Consider the following 15,810-nt stretch of genomic DNA (forward strand, 5'->3'; position numbering starts at 1 on the left):
ATGCTCAATAAATACAATCGTGGTGCTTCAAAAGACGTATATAAGATTGTAACAGGTGACGAATCATGGATATATGCATATGAGCCGGAACGTAAACAGCAGTCGACTATATGGGTGTTTCAAGATCTACCCAATCCAACAAAAGTTGTTCGCGCTCAAAGCACATCGAAACAAATGGTTGCCTGTTTTTTCGGGAAAACTGGTCATGTGGCAACTGTGCCTTTAGAGGAATGTAGAACGTTCAACTCTGAATGGTACACAACATTTTGTTTGCCAGAGATCTTCGGTCAAATACGGAAAACAAACAAACGCCATCGGATCATTCTTCATCAAGACAATGCCAGCTGTCACACATCTCGTCTAACAACCGACTTTATGAACAGTCAAAAAATCGAATTGATGGGTCATCCGCCGTTCAGTCCTGATTTGGCACCCAATGACTTCTTCTTGTTCCCGAATGTCAAGAATAAATTGCGTGGACAACGATTTTCGTCAGCGGAAGACGCCGTTGATGCGTTCAAAAACCATATTATGGAGGTGTCTCAAGAAGATTGGAAAAACTGCTTTCACAAATGGTTCAAACGAATGCAAAAGTGTATTGACCATAAAGGAGAATACTTCGAAAAACAATAAAGCAGTTTTCAATGCCAAATTCCTGTTTTTTCATTGTTAGGCTCAAAATATAAATAGTGACCCTCGTAGAGGTTTTACAGAAGGATTGCCATCTGTCCCTGTCTTGCACTAGATCTTGCACTTCTTTCCTATCACTACCCCTTACTTCCACGGCTCTCTTTACATCATCTTCCCACACTTTTCTAAATCTTCCTCTTGCTCTTCTCCCCTGCATTTTCACTTCATAGACCACTGTGGCTATGTGCATTCCAACCATTCCCTTTACGTGACTAAACCAACTTAGTTGGCTCTGTTCTACTTTCTCTAGTAAGGGAGAAACTCTTAAACAATTTTTTATGATTTGATTTCTCACTCGATCTCTTATTGTTTTTCCTTCTATCTGATGCAAGAATCTCATTTCCATTGTCTGCAGTTTACTTTGGTGTTTTGAAGTCAATGTCCAGGACACGCAGCTGTGCAGAATCGTGGGTATGTATATGGTTTTATACACTGCTAGTTTTGTTGACTTTGTTATTTGAAGCTATTAACCTGTTCTAATTCTTGATTTTCAAGGTGTATTTTATGCTCTACCTCTTCTTTTGCTATTATCATGGTCTTCGATTATTATTATTTATTCTCATCCCATATTTTAGGAGTTTTTTATTCCAAATTTTCATCTTATATTGTAGAGTTTTCTCAGAACTTCATAAAATTAGGATATCGTCTGCATATGCAAAATGTGACAGTTGTACTGGCCTCATGTTTTTATATCCTAGCAGTAATTTTTGACTTTTTTTGTTACATTCTTTTATGACTTCATCCATCAATATGATGAAAAGGAGGGGACTGAGTATTCATCCTTGTTTCAAACCTCTTGTTGCCCCACCTAGTGGTTGCTTGACCTTGTAGTTGGTGGTGGGGCTTGCATGCTCTGATGATTTGCGAGGCTATACCAGCGGTAGCATAGCTACTTGTAGGGTCTCCCATGCTGGGCACGCTAGAAGAAACCTACTGGTCAATGGCTCCAATGGCGGAAGAAGATGGATGGTCATCTCAACGGCAAAGGAGGGGGATGAACAAGAGGAGTAACACCTCTTTAAAAAACCATGGTTCAGCTGGCTCTGGCTGATAGTACCATGTAAAGGCCCCTTGCCAGGGTTACGGTGAAGTCTTCAATGGCAGATGCGGTGAAAAAGGAGTCCTGAAGTATGGTGCAGATGGCGGAAGAGGCAAACCTCCCTCTTGGGGTTTAAAATAAAGAGGGAACCCACTGCCTTGTGTTGAGGATGGATCCTCAAAGGTGAAGTGAGTACACCCTGACATAGAAACTAGCAGGCCAAGGGCTAAGAGGGGAGTCATCTCCAATGGCTTTGGACTCAGGGGGCTGTCAACCCATTAGTCCGAGAATATCTTGTTACAAGCAAACAGAAGGATGGCAACGTTGGCGACCAGGAGAGGAAACAGGATTTTGAAAATTGGAACTTGGAATGTGCGTGGAGTGCATGGTAAAGAGATAGAACTTATGAGAGAAATAAAAAAAGAGAAACTACATATACTAGCAGTAACTGAAGCTAAAAAGAAGGGGAGAGGATGTGAACAGATGATGGAACCAGAAAGTGGGAATATATATCTTTTATTCTACTCAGGAGTGGACATGAACCAACGAGCTAAAGCAGGACTAGGCATAATCATACCAGAAAGATATTGATGTCATATAAAAGACTGGCAGTATATAAACGAGAGACTAATTCAACTAACTGTAGATACCAATAGTACAGACTATCAGACATATTGCTGCATATGGACCAAAGGAGGATGAGACAGTGGAAAAGAAGGATGCTTTTTATGAAGAACTACAGAAAGTAATAGATGACAGTGAAGGAAACATATATGTACTAGGAGACTTAAATGGAAGAGTTGGTAAAGAAGTAAAGGGTATTGAAGAAGTGATGGGTAAATATGGTGAGGCACATCAAAATGACAATGGAAGAAGAATAATAATTGATCTGTGTGTCAGCAATGAGTTAATAATAGTCAACACCAAATTTCAACATAAAGGCATTCATAAGTATGCAAGAGAGGAACCCAGTGACATGGAGAAGTCCATCATTGATTACATCTTAGTGCAGAAAGCAGAATTTAGGAATGTACTCGATGCTAGAGTGTATAGAGGTTTTGAAATGGGAAGTGACAATCATCTATTAGTAGGGGCATGCATATTTCGTTTTTGACAAAAAAACGAAATTTGAAAACACGCATTGTAGTGTTAATTTTTCATGTTTTTGGAAGGTGTGAGATGCATTTTGTGACCATATTTTGTCATGAAATAATGCGAAATGAACTACAAAAAGCGAAATTAACTCTTAAACACGAAATTCAGGGTTTATTCACTGACGCGACACCTTCTGAGGTCTGAATTATCCTGAGAGTTATGCAATTCCCAGAAAATTTATTAATTCTGCTGTTAATATTGGAGAAGCAAAAATGGACTCCTTTACACAGAAATAAACTTAATACTCTGATAACTACATAAATGTGCTATTAGAAGTGAAATGTTAATTCTGTAGTTAAGTGCAGTTTCTAAATCAAATTTAGGATTATATTCACAATTTTAAAACCAAAATGTCTTTTTATATACCACTTTTCATCCAATTTTTCACCGCTATAACACTGATATTTTATTTTATTTACCGCTTTTGAACCCGAAATTGACTCCATTTTTGTACCGAAATTTTGCTTTTTTATTTACCAAAAATATGTGCCTCTATCTATTAGTAATGAAAAGAGCTATAACATCAACATTTAGGAAAGAATTAAACACAAAGAACATAAGGGAGAAAATAATGAACCACAAACTCAAGGATAAAAATACAAGGCAAATATACCAAGAAGAAATCCTACAGAAAATGGCACTTAAAATACTCTAGAGGATATGTGGCAAAAGTTTAAACTAATTATTCTTGAAGCAGCAACAAAAAGATGTGGAAAGATGAAAGTAGGAAGACAGCAAAAGAGAACACCATGGTGGACAGAAGAAATCAAGGAACAAGTCAAAAGGAAAAAAGAACTCTGGAAGAAATCCTTGAATATATATATATATATAGATCCACCAAGCTTTCTGAAACCTCGGAAAATATGCGAACTAACCGGCCTCCCCCACCCCCTTCTTTCACCCCCGGTGTTTGCTCTGGTGCTGGTGAGGCAAGGACCTTCCCACTTCCACTGACACAGTGTTGCTAATTTTACTCTCTTCAAGAATTCGAGGAGTGTTGTTGATGGCATAGACGTGTTTTTGAGTAAGTGTAAAATTTCGAAAGTTGTGCACAGCAGTGAGTGAAATTTGCTACTACAAATCATCGAGAAGTGTGAAGAAGAGAAAAGAGACGGGTGGAATTATCCTCGCGATCAATCCCTAAAGAGAGCAGTATATCTAATGGGACGGTCGGAGTCATTGCTTAAAAAACTGAAAAGAGAGAAAAAAGATTTACAAACCCCTACCAGAAATTGTCAACTCCTGGTAAATGGAGACGTGCTTGACAAAATAAGATTGTCATTGACGACATGGATAAGTGTATACTGCGAAGGAAAATCCATGAAATGTACGTAGTGAAAAGAGAAGTTCCTACAATATTGAAACTTTTAGCTATTGCTAAGGAAGAAATCAATTATCCGGGGGGGATGGGGCGAGAAACATTACGGAAAATTATGGAACAGATAGGCTTTAAATTTGAAAAATTTAGAAACTGTCTGATTGAACGAAGCAACATTGTGGTTTGGAGAGCAAGATATCTTTGTGCGATCAACAGATTCCGCAACGAAGGGAGGCCTGTTGTTTACATTGATGAAACTTGGATTCATCCTAATTACAAAGTAAAAAAATGTTGGCAGAGTGAAGATGTGTCAGGTGTCTTCACAAACGACAGTCCGGGGCAGAGACTTATCATAAGTCACGCCGGGGGTTCCATGGGATTTGTTCCAAACGCCCTTAATATATTTCATTCCAAAGCGACTACTGGCGATTACCATAACGAAATTAATTCCGAGAACTTCGAGAAGTGGTTGGAACAGAAACTTATTCCGAATCTCCCACCTAGATCTGTCATTGTTATGGATAATGCCTCCTACCACTCAATTCAAACCAATAAAACCCCGAACACAAAAAGTAAGAAACTAGAGATTCAAGAATGACTATTAAAAAATAACATCACTTTCGATATCGAACAAACAAAGCCAGAATTGTTGCTGAAAGTAAAAAATAATCTTCCCGATACGGTATATCGAGCTGACACAATTTTGAAAACCCACGGCCACCACGTCCTTCGAGTTCCACCATATCACTGCGACTTGAACCCGATCGAGTACATATGGAGCACCATAAAGCGAAGAGTTGCCTCACGAAACATTAGTTCAAATTTGAGAGAAATAAGGGCTGTTACCGAAAGTGCAATTGACAGTGTCACAGTGCAGGAATGGAATACCAGAAGAATGATGGAATTCTCGAAGATGAAGTTCAAACTTTGATTATAAACCTGGAATCGGGTTCCGATAGTAGTGATGTAAATAGCGATAGTGACAGCGAAAGTTCGAATTCGGACCTCTCTGGCATAGACACCTTATAATCTGCCTCCAGGCCAACCGGAGGCAAGAACCCAAAAGTAAGTTGCTTCTTTTTTACATATTTTTTTTTATAGTTTACATAATTTAGAATATTAATGTTATGTGTTTAAATTGTTGATATCCTTCTGCAAGACAGCTGGCGTTTTTAACTTTAGTGTCCCCTTCCCTCCTCTCTCTTATGCTATGTTATTTGAATTACCACATCTACAAACGAAACTTAACATTCGGCCTGCATATTTGTTTACTTGCAAACCTTTCACGGCACACGCCCACTTCTAGATTTGGCAACACAGGGGGAAAACACGTGTTTCTGCCATCCCTTCCCTTGCCCCAGAGTTCCCGAGCTCCCCTCCTAAACATTCGACACTAGCGCCACTTGTTTCTGGCCAGGGTTTCAAATAAGTTGGTGGATCTATATCAGTTAACGCATATGAAGAATACAAGAAACAAGGAACTACTGTTAAAGAAATGGTAAAGCTGGAAAAACAAGAATCTTGGGAAAATTTTGGCAAGAAGTTAGAGACAAATTTTAATGAAAACCAGAAACTGTTTTACAGAACACTAAAGGCTATAAAGAAAGATAAAGAACGCTTATTGAAATTTATAAAGAGTAAGGTTGACATCCTATTAACAAATGAAGAAAATATAATGAGAAGGTGGAAATAACATTTTGAGGAACTGTTGACCATAGAGGAAGATCAAAATGGGGAAAGGGAAAGAGAACAGTGGGAGCAAGAGGAGAACCTGAGAAACGATGGAATTCGAAAAGAGGAAGAGGATCAATATGTGTTTACCATGGGTGAACTGGATGAGGCTATCAAAAAGATGAAGCTAGGAAAGTCAGCAGGCCATGATGAGATAACACCAGAGATGTTGAGATACATGGGAATAGAAAGTAAACAAATGCTGCTCCAAGTATTCAACCTGGTATGGAAGGAGCATAGAATACCTGAGGATTGGCAAGTCAGTATCATAATACTAATATATAAATAAGGAGACAATAGAAAATGTGAAAACCACAGAGGAATTTCCTTACTCAATGTCCCAGGAAAAATTTATGCTCGAATACTGAAATCACGTTTAATAACTATAATTGAATTCCATTTAGACGAGGCTCAACATGGAAAAACCCTTTGACACCATACCTAGAGCAAAGATCTGGGCAATTATAAAACAAAGAGGAGTAGAGGAAGATCTACTACAAGTCATAATGACTGTATAAAAAATGCCGCAACTATGTTAGAATGGGAAATGCTAAATCAGAAGAAATAGATAAAAAAAGTTGAAATGCTCAGATCAGCAAGAGGCGAATGCATGTATCCATTAAGAAATTCTGAACTAACAATGGCTTTTTGTGTGTTCGTATTTAGCATAGTGATATTTTCATGTCTTACAATATATGCTTATCAAAAATAGATATTCATAAAGCAACAATTGTATCTGCTCCTTTAGAAAAGTAAATAAAAAAGCCTATTTTGTAACTTTTCCATCTTTGCTAACTTAAAAATTCCTTTCTAGGCTCTCTTGGATATCTGCGCATTGACATATAAACACCTCCTGATGAAGAAATTGGATTCAGTTGTCTATTTGGTTAAAGGGGTAACCCCTGCGTACATCAGCCTTATGAAGACATGATCTGCATTGTAGCCAACATGTTGCTACACCTTACAAGGTAGCCCATTTTTTCATGTAATAGTATTAAAGTATTTTATGCCTTCTTCTACCACTCCATATTTATAGTGAAGGGATGAAAAATGTTGGGGGGAACAAAAGAAATAGCTAAGTAATGGAGACCCTCATCTTTTTACCCTTCTTTATAATATACTTTTCTACATATTAAACTGATTTAGAAGCGGAATGATCCACATGAGATATTGTGGTAATTATAAAACCAACATTTCTACATAAAAGTAGACTGAAATTCACATTCAAATTTACTACAGAAAATTACATTTTGATGTTACGTGGATAAAATCTCAAAATTGATTTTTTTAACTTAAGCTTTTCACACAAAGAAAAATTTCACCTAAAGGGCATATTCATAATTTTCATAATGTTCATAAAAATGGTACTAGTATTCCTTTATAAACAAGTTTATTTCCCCTTCATCAATTTTCATTACCAAATTAAACTGTCATAGATTCAATGTTTGCAGGATTGAAAATATAAATGAAACCGATATAAATAAGAATTGGGAGTGCATACGTAATGCAATAGAATCAGCAGCTATAGAAAGTATAGGATACCATAACCAAGAATATGTAAGCCATGGTTTGATAATGAATGTCATAATCTAATAGAAATAAGAAATCAGGCTAGACTTAGGTGGTTAAATAACTCTGATGATACAAATCTAAGCAATTATAATAGAATAAAGCGAGAGGTTAACCGCACGTTTAGAAGTAAAACAAAAAAATACTTGAAAAGCAAAATTAACGAAATTGAAACAAACAGCAAAAACAAAAATATCAGAGATTTATATTGAGGTGCAAATTAATTTAGAAAGGGGTGGCAACCTAAAGTAAACTTGATAAAAGATAATAATGGTGATTTTTTTGCCAATCCAAGCGATATTTTAAATAGATGGAAGAACTACTTTAATGACCTCTTAAATGTTCATGTAAGAGATAAATTAGAAGTAATTGAAATACACACAGCAGAACCTTTAGTTCCAGAACCTAACTTGACTGAAGTTAAAGATGCTATTAAAAGGCTAAAGAAAAGCAAAGCACCTGGCATTGATTTAATACCAGCTGAGTTAATTAAATATGGTGGAAATTCATTAATGCGTCAAATTCATAAATTAATTTGTTTAATATAGAATTAACAAGAAATCCCTCAACTGTGGAAAGAATCCATAAATGTTCCTGTGTTTAAAAAAGGTGATAAAATGAACTGCAATAATTACCGTGGAATTTCTCTACTCTCAACAACGTATAAAATATTATCTAACATTCTTTTAACAAGACTCACCCCATATGCTAATGAAATTATAGTTGATTATCAATGTGGATTTAAACGTAACAGATCAACTACAGATGAAATTTTTCACATCAGACAGACTATTGAGAAAAAGTGGGAATACAGAAGGTTGTTCACTTCATATCAGACCATTTTTGATGGGTACTCACCTTAAGAGATACCGCACTGCCACCACCGATCATGTTCTATTGAACCCTCAGCATTATGGACTATCGCCTGGCATCGCACTTTCCATTGCAGCAAGCTCCGGCACAGAACAGGCATAGGAATTCTGTCCCACTCCTCACTGCAAGCTTTCCATAGACCATCCAGACTGCATGGGCGCCGATGTTGAAGATGTAGTTTCAACAGTCCAAATGCGCAAAAATCCATTGGACTGGCATTTGGGCTTTTCACAGGAATGTCTTCAAATGGAATGACATGAATTCCTAATTCCTCTGCAATTTCCTGATAAAAACGTAGTGATGTTCTGGCGGTATGACTCGAAGCCTTGTCCATGTGGATCATCACCTGGTTCTCGTTCATTCCATACAATTGTGGGATGTCTCTCTGATAGATAGGTGGCAGAATGGAGTCTTGGAAGTATCTGGCATTCACCTTCACATTTTTGTCCCCCTTGCATATCATCAACTTACCCTCATATCCGAATCCCGTCACAACCATAAAGCCACGAGGGAAACTTTCCCTGCACTGACGAACAAAGTTGATGCGCGCCTTGCCATCAATGTCACGGTATGTGACACTTTGCTTGCAGCCCTTCTCCTGGCGGTTTTCGTGGGTGAATGTTTCACAAGGAGAGCCTGTTGTGTGTGACGGGCCACAATAGCTTTCGCAGTAGTCAGCCCGAGTGTTTCACAATGTGTACGTATGAAAACCTAGCATGGAAAAGGGCCATTACGTAACCCTCCTAATACCGGTTGATTGTCGGTGCCATTTGATAACATTCACTACCACCACTCACGCACCTACAAGGCCAGACACAACACTGCTCCCGCCAGCAGACCCATAGTTCCAGCATGATACGCCAGGTGACAGCACCGAATCGAAAATGGTCGTATATAAAGCGAACAACCTCTGTATAATCAAAGTGTCCATGAGCTATTAATTGATAGGGACAGATGGAAGGCCTGTGTTACTGTTGCCATGAACCTTGGGGTTTAAGAAGACTAGAGAAAGTTGTAATACTGGACCCAGTCCAATATAAAAACACCATTGTCCTTCCTAAGATATGATACTTTACCACTGCCTGCCATAGAGTGAATGCAGCAATACTTGTTGTCTTTCATATGTTGAACTTGGTGCCTTCAAACATTCCCATATCATGACAGAAAGCTAAGACACATCTGATTTTACCACTCATACAGTATGTAACATTCTTATTCGTACACACAGATTTTCAAAGAAAATGCTTTAATATCTGAATGGAAATACACTCTTTTGTAATTTGTGTCTTTACAATTAAATAACTAATATCATTAGGAACATAAAATCTTACCCAAATTCGTATAACCAATGACAATAATAAATTAAATGAAACTGAAAGAGAAACATGACATTTTTTGTACAACTTTTCTATTTGAACATTTAATAATATAAAATAAAAAAGTATATTCAGAGCAAATTGACTGACAGTTCTAATACTTTGATGCATATCCTTTGGCTTTAATTACTGCTTGACACCTGTTCTTCATAGAATTAACCAGTTTTCGACATGTTTCAGACCTTGTTTTATTCCACTCGGCTTGCACAACAATTTTCAACTCTTGTTTGGAATTGACGCCTACTTTATGGACTCGCTCTGGACTTTCCACCCATCTGCCTGGAAACTGAGGCCGTTGTCGAACTTCCTCTTCTATTCATAAACTTCGCGTGGTAAGCATGCATAAAGATTATTAATTTTTATTTGCCAAATAATTTCTACAAGTTTTAGTCTTCCCTGGGGCAAGACACCACTTTTCTTCACTGGTGCAAGTGTGTGGAGGAAGCACCATCTTCAAAATAACATTTTGAAGCTCACTTGATCAGTGTTGAAGCTTGAGGTCATTTTGTTAATACCAGTTGATACCTCATGTACATTTGAGCTGTATGCAGTGTGTCCCATAATTTTTGTTGAGCCTTTAAGGTGCAACTATACTTTCCACTGAATAGACAGCATGTTTCAAAATGATTTGAACAAAAAGAAATCGTTCCATGAGTGTTAAAACATTATCAACGATTAAAATTGTATTGAAATACTTTCGACCACATCCTCGAGTTTTGTTTGGCACGTTCGTAGTAGTTCGAAGTTCTTCCGCCAGGTGTCAGAGTGACAAGTTATATGATGGGTGCCTGTGATGCAGAGAAAGCATTGTGCATCCTACAATTTAACGTTAGTCAGTCTGTTGTGAGTGTTCAATGTGAGTTTCGTACCAAATTTCATAAAGAACCAGCATCAAAGAACTCCTTTCGCAATTGGTATCAACAATTCAAGACAACAGGATGCATTTGCAAGGGAAAATCGTCTGGTAGGCCTTCCACGTCTGAGGTAGATATCGAGAGAGTTTGGGCTTGTTTTCAACGCAGCCCTGAAAAGTCTACAGCAAGAGCTAGTCGAGAACTTCATTCCTTGAACAACTGTGTGGTGCGTAGTGCGTAAGCGTTTACACATGTATCCCTATCGTGTGCAGTTGTTACAACATTTAACACCTAATGATTACAAGTCGAGTAATCAATTTGGTGAGTCATTCCAAGAGTTGTGCAGTGATGAAGATTTTTTTGAACAAAGTGTGTTTCAGTGATAAGACTACGTTCCATGTTACGGGACGAGTAAGCAAACAAAATTTTTGTATCTGGGGGACTGAGAAGCCTCATAAAATCGTTGAAATTATGCATGATTCACCAAAAACAAATGTGTTTTGCGCCATTTCATCTTCCAAAGTGTACCGTCCGTACTTCTTTCCTGAAGAAACTGTGACTGGAGAAACATTTCTACACATGCTTACTACGTTACTACGTGGCTTATGCCACAGCTTAAACATGACAGTGCAAACTTTATCTATCAACTGAATGGAGCCCCTTGCCACTTTCATCGCAATGTTAGGAATTACCTTAATGAATAGAATAGAATAGAATAGAAAGTATTTTTATTTACTACAGAGCGAGATTCAGCCTTGGGCTGCTCTACCACCTAACTCTGAGAGACTGTCACACCGCTGGATTGGGCAAGCTGCTCACAATGATCAACAGCTTTTACGTTGGCCGCCAAGATCACCAGACTTAACCCAGTGCATTTTTTTTTTTTTTGGCAGGGGACATGTCAAAAACATTGTGTACAAACCACCTCTACCCCAAGATGTCTCTGAACTGCAAGAGCACATTACTGCTGCAGTGCAAACTGTTGATGTTGAAAACATGCTGAAACGGGTCTGGGAAGAATTGGATTACCTAACTGATGTATGGAGGGTAACAAAGGGGGCTCACATTGAGCATTTGTGAGTTACTGTATTACAATCTTTACCACTAAAACTTGGACAGTTATAGTACTTATGTGTAAAATTTACAGTAAATTGCACAATTAATAAAAAAATTATAAGGAGTTTAAATTGTTCAAATCATTTTGAAACACACGGTATAGAGTATGTGAAGGATGAGCAGACTTTAATGCAATTTTATAATTAAATTGCAAGCACTCAGTGCTCAAATGGTTCCCATAATGTTATTATACTTACGTTGCAAGAATTAAACAACACAACTCAACTTCATAAATATTATTTCACTTTAAATCATTCGATACAAACTCATTTTGCAACTTTCGACACAAGACATTTTAAATCAAGCCTCTTACATAACGACAAGGAATCGAAATCAACAACAACAAAAATCGACATTGATACATCATTCTTAATCTCAATGGTTCCCTGTTAATTTTATAAATTTGTACACAATAGAAATGAAGTAAATATTAGTTATTTGTGAATGTACAAAACAGTCACAAAGGTTTTTATTTTACTCCTTCATATGTATATAATAATGTTCATTTTAACTGTCTTTAAATAATTTATTATCTAGTAGTTAGCCTTAGTGGACAGGATCGCGATGTCTGTAGTAGGGATGGCCAAACGGATCCGGATCCAAAAAATCCGGATCCATTCGAATTTGGATCCAGATCCAAAAGTTACGGATCTGGATCCGGATCCGAAAATTCCAGATCCGGGTCTGAAAGTTTCGGATCTGGATCCGGATCTGAAAGTTCCGGATCTGGATCTGGATCCGAGAGTTCCGGTTCTGCAGATCCGGGTCTGAAAGTTTCGGATCTGGATCCGGATCCGAAAGTTTCGGAACTGGATCCGAGAGTTTCGTATCTCAATCCCATTATAATATTACCACACTTTAAAAGGTATTATGATCTTCGATTACAAAGAAATTTTTCATTAGTTAGTCCTGCAAGAATTTTTTCAAGTGTTGTTCCTAAAATACTTTGCTACGCATCGACTAACACACTCGTGCACAAATGTCAGAGGTGATTTTGTAAATGCCATTGAAACGAATATGTATTCATTCGAATGTATTGGAAATGGAAACACACATAAATGTGAGACATTCCATTCCAGGATGAAACTTTTAACACATATAACAAGATAGAAATGTTATACAAAATTATAAATTTTTCTACAGTTACAGTTTTACAAATTCAAATAAAACATTATAATATATGCAGTGTTATATAATTACAAAGTGTAAGACTAACAAGTGAGGTTATCTAAGTGTCCCTTTCCGATTTCCATGAAACTTGCCAGGTGTATAGTGGGGCCCAATGGAAGAAATGCGTGTTTTTTTTTTTGTTTCAGCTAAAAAACTGTTTTAGGGGGCAAAACCCCCTCAAGTGTCAAGATGAGAACAAATTGAAGTGAGGATCTGACCCCTGAGTCCCCCTCCGATTTCCATGATACTTGGCAGGTGTGTGTATAAACGGACCCAAAGGAAGAAATACGTGTTTTTTTGTTTCAGCTAAAAAAACTGTTTTAGGGTGCAAAACCCCCCTCAAATGTCTAGAGGAGGACAAATTTAAGTGGGCATTTGACCCCCGTGTTCCCCTCCGATTTCCATGAAACGTGGCAGGTGTATAGAGGGGCCCAAAGGAAGAAATACGTGTTTTTCTGTTTCAGCTAAAAGCTGTTTTAGGAGCAAAATCCCCTCAAATGTCAAGATGAAGACAAATTGAAGTAAGGATCTGACCCCTGTGTCCCCCTCCGATTTTCATGAAACTTCGCAGATGTATAGAGGCCCAAAGGAAGAAATACGTGTTTTTTGTTTTGGCTACAAAAATGTTTTAGGGGGCAAAACCCGCCTCAAATGTCAATATGAGGACAAATTGACGTGGGGATCATCTGACCCCTGTGTTCCCCTCCGATTTCCATGAAATTTGGCAGGTGTATAGAGAGGCCCTATGTCCCCTGCTTCTTCCTATGCCATATTTACGTGGTTTCGGGGTCGGATCCCCACTTCAATTTCTCCTCATCTTGATATTTGAGGGGGGGTTGCCCTAAAACAGTTTTTTTTAGCTGAAACACAAAGACACGTATTTCTTCCTTCGGGGCCCTCCATACACCTGCCAAGTTTCATGGAAATTGGAGGGGGAGACTTAGACCCCCCTTGTAAGTGTATTAATTAATTACAAATCGCGCATGCGCACACACACACTATATATATGTGTATATATGTATATTATATATTCAGGGTGATTGGTAATTCGACCTATTCCTGGAAAGGGGTAATACTAGAACACATTTGCAACAAATTTGACCCTATGCACCAGGGGTCGGAAATCAATGGGTTTCGAGTTATTGCAGTTTGTAGATTTTCGTGGCATATTCCGACTTGCGACCAAAAAACTACTAATTGTGAAAAAACTACTACACCCTGAGCATATAATCGACATGTTGCTAACAGCTGACGAATGAGTGACTACTGGGGAAAAAATTCATGCCCAAAATTCCCATACCCACAGAAAGAAACAGTCATTGGTGCAAACGTCATGAAGAAATTTGGAAATTATCGTTTAAATCGAAGAGGATTACTCAAAAAATTGGTAACACACTTGGCGTAAAAATTATGGAAAAAACTTCCTCGTTTCATAAGCTCTCCAAAAAGATAAAAATGTTGTCAACTGACACACGGATTGGGGGGAAAATCTGAATAAAATGCAGAGAAGGCACGTTGTAGACCTCTTTGTAAAGTGAAAACAAGTTGTCGTTTGTGAGAAATAAAGGAACGAAAATGAGTGAAATAATAATAAATCATTCACATGATTCCAGGTTGTCAGAATTAACTGTTACAAAAACTACAAATCCTGCGACGTACTTCAGACACAATCACTCGCGTTGACACTCTGTCTCTTATGTCTCAATTCTCTCTCACAACTCTTCTTGGGAATCCATTGGTGTACTGTAGACTAACCCTTTCATGTGACCCCAAATGTAAAAGTCGCATGGCGTTAAATCCGGACTCCTCGCCGGCCAGGGAACCGGGCCACCTCGACCAATCCATCGATCCATGGGATAATTGTCATCCAGCCACTGTTGCACACCCCGTAAAGAGTGGGCTGGGCAGCCATCATGTTGGTTAATAATAGGTACCCCTTCTTGTGGCAAGCGACACATCCTCCAGCAGCGTCGTCAATTCTTCCGTTAGGAAGTTTTCGTAGGTAGTAGTTTTTTGGTCGCAAGTCGGAATATGTCACGAAAATCTACAAACTGCAATAACTCGAAACCCATTGATTTCCGACCCCCGGTGCATAGGGTCAAATTTGTTGCAAATGTGTTCTAGTATTACCCCTTTCCAGGAATAGGTCGAATTACCAGTCACCCTGTATATGTATATTAGCAGGTAACAATATGTTATAAACACATTCTTACTTTCCAAAGAAGCGCATGTGGGATGGCAAAATGGATCCGGATCCGAAAGTTCTGGAACCGGATCTGTCCTGAGATTCTAACAGCAATGAAAATGTCTTCAGTGATTCTCTGGTCTGCTGTTCTATTGCAGGTGTGGGGTTTTGAAGTTGTGGCCTGTATATGCAGTCAGTTAGAATTGTCACAGTCTGTGAATTTGATTATAACCAAAGCATTTCCTTTGTCTGCTGTAATTATGATAATGTCGTATTCTGTGCTGCTGTGATATTATGATTTTGTGAAACTGCTATTTTAAGGGCCACATATTCTTGTCTTGGGCAACTGAATCTGGGAGATCTCAATGCTGCTAAAGATGTCTTTTGTTGGGATTTTCCTCAGTACTGGAGAGAAGTTCAAGCCCTTCGAGAGAAAGGAGATGGTCACTTCATCGAAAACTTTGTCCATCAGGTTGACCACCATGTGGTGATTTGTGTTCCACATGGTTGTTTCGAACTTCCAGTTGGTTGGCTGAGGCTAAACGGCTATGGTCTTGTTGTCTTGGACTTCCATGCAAGCTTTGGTAGCAGATCAACAATACTATCTACACTGTTTCACTGAGCAATCTCCATCAGCGACACAGAGCACCTTCAAGATGAAATCAGTCACCTGCATACAGCCTTAAGGCAGAATGGATACTCAAAAAACATCATTAACAAAATGCTAGGAACAA

The sequence above is a fragment of the Lepisma saccharinum genome, chromosome 8 (assembly GCF_977018435.1).
Source record: "Lepisma saccharinum chromosome 8, izLepSacc3.1, whole genome shotgun sequence".
Classification (NCBI taxonomy): domain Eukaryota; kingdom Metazoa; phylum Arthropoda; class Insecta; order Zygentoma; family Lepismatidae; genus Lepisma; species Lepisma saccharinum.